Consider the following 2,680-nt stretch of genomic DNA (forward strand, 5'->3'; position numbering starts at 1 on the left):
AGATGGAATGGTAAAGACAGGTTTTGTTTTTATTTGTGTTGACTTGAAGCTCAACAGATGAAGCAGTAACAGTAATATCAGCAGCAAAAACAATAACAACAAAAAAAGCAACAAGGACGACTGTGTCAGAATCCTCCACGAGAAGAAGAAGAAGAAGAAGAAGAAGAAGAAGAAGAAGAAGAAGAAGAAGAAGAAGAAGAAGAAGAAGAAGAACAACAACAACAACAACAACAACAACAACAACAACAGCAATAACGACAAGAACAATAACAGTAGCAGCAGTAACATCAACAACAGTAACAATAGCAACAACAGCGGTTACAACAACAACAACAACAACAACAACAACAACAGTAACAACTGGAATTGGTGGTTCAGCATGTCGAGAGTATCCTCTCTACATCGTTGCTCGTTAGAGAATAATAGTTTAGATTTTCCGCTGATCGCATCGTCAAGTTGACCGAAATTTATGAGTATCAATCCAGATGCGTACCTTCCTGGGTTTCCTTATTCAAAGAGCAGTGTTGTTGGAAAACATTTCTACCAGTGGTCGACCACATCTACCATATATGCAGATGTAGCCTACCCTTTTAACGAGAAGCAGAAAAGAACATTCAAATCTATTAAGCTGTCCGTTGAAGTTAGACACAGTACAGGAAGTAAAACACAATTGAAGCAAATGTCCTCAAACCACATTTCTCAGAGAGTTTGACTGTCTTGGGCATCATCCCAGTGGATTTGCTATCCATTTAAAGTTCTGGGGCGAACCAGACCCCGAGGTATTTCTTTAACTCGACTGTCAATAGAATGAATTTCAATCCTTCAAACATTTCCCATTACCAACACATTCCAAATTTTGTTGCTGATTACCATGGATTCTGAGGTGCCTAAAATAGTGACTGCTGCTGTCAGCATATCCAAACACCACCTCTCTGTATTCTAGTTCAAACGGTTGTCACCACTATATCCAATTTTCACAGCGAGAGATTGTGAGGTGAAATGTATAGAAGTGAAGCAAAACAATATACAGCAACTGACGGATGAATTGGTAAACAGTTTTGATAACTTCGCACCATCGAACAAACCTATTTCGTCTACTTCGTCATGCAGTGATGTAGTTTCTGATGATAGTACAAAAAAACTGGTTGTGTTGTACTCCGACGCAAAGAAATGATTGCCAGTAATCTAGAATTGATAAGGACCCAACAAAATTAGATTTAGCCTCAACACTTCTCTCTACGATATACAACATGATACAGAGACCTGTTCGAATTAGACCTGTAACAACAGAAATTTGTATGGTTATGATGACACTAACAAGCATAATCACAACTCAATGCTTTACAGCTTGCCCAATATTTTAAAGTCTAATAGTTATAGACCAAAAGTTATCGACATGTCTATTTTCCGTAGATTTTGTCTGTAGCGTGACTATTTTCCGCTTACATAGCTGGGCACATACTCATTCAACTGCAAGTTCTTGTACACATTAATCAAAGTAGTAAGTACACGTAGTATGTTCCAATAGAGATCTTAGGGCAGCTCATCCGGATCCGACAATTTGCTCACTCTTAAGGAAGCAGCTCGGCTGCAACTGTATTTCGAGGACAATTTTTACCCTTTCATCTCTTCTACAGAAACTTGTGACAGACTGTAAGCTTTAAAACCTACCAGTTCACACTTACAAACAGTCAGAAGGCTACTGAAAATTTGTGCAAACCTTGAAATCATATGGTTCATGTCTATTTTAATAATTCAAAAGCCATTTTGTGATTTTATTGCTATATCGCGTGACTGTTAGCTGATTAGATCAAACGGTTTTTATACCCCATCTACCAAGCTATGATAACACAAAATTTGCGTTTAACAAAGAATAAATGAATAGTTTGACTACTAAAGCGTCAAGTGATATGTTTTCCTTAATGTTTTACCGTTGGAGACTTAAATATTTGATAATTGAGACTTACGCGTCATCATTCAGATTTAATAGTTTACTTGTGCAATAGTAGACAAAGATACTCAGAGCACTCACCGTTGCAAGTATATGGAAAAGAGAGCTGACGAATTTTCTTGTCACTCCTTAGTTATTAGTGAGCAATACACTCTTTAAATAATACGGTTGAGGCTCAAGGGATTCCACTACATGTTTTTTGCCAAAGTCAAAGTAAGCGCTGTTAAGATAACTCTCTCCTGCTGTTTAATGTGAGGGTCTGTGACAGTCTACTTCAAGCTGTTCATGTCTGTATATTTTATCACGTACCTATTGTGAAAAGTTGAAAGAGCTGCATGTATATAACTGAGTTTTTGCCCCATAAAATACAATAATCTTCAGTATGCCTAGATCGTTTAACTCAGACACGTGTTTTCTCTTCATCTTTTCTCTCTCTTCTTCTATCCATTCTGTAGAAGAGCTTGGGCTCGAAACGTTGAAGGCTTCTTTCATTTTTCCTGAGCATTAACGAAAATACACCCTTTTTATTTTTCTTTCAGCTCATCTTTGAGCATCCTAATTTTGGACTATATAATCTTAAGTATAGTTAGGCAGTACAAAGTATGAGCGGCATAATGCAGTGCAGAGTTTTAAAAATTCGTAAACATCCGAGTGAAAGATACTGGCACAACATGAATATGCACTCTAAGCTACCATGTCTCGGTGAAAAAAAAAAAAAAAAAAAAAAAA

Source organism: Octopus bimaculoides, chromosome 3 (assembly GCF_001194135.2).
Source record: "Octopus bimaculoides isolate UCB-OBI-ISO-001 chromosome 3, ASM119413v2, whole genome shotgun sequence".
In the NCBI taxonomy this organism is placed as follows: domain Eukaryota; kingdom Metazoa; phylum Mollusca; class Cephalopoda; order Octopoda; family Octopodidae; genus Octopus; species Octopus bimaculoides.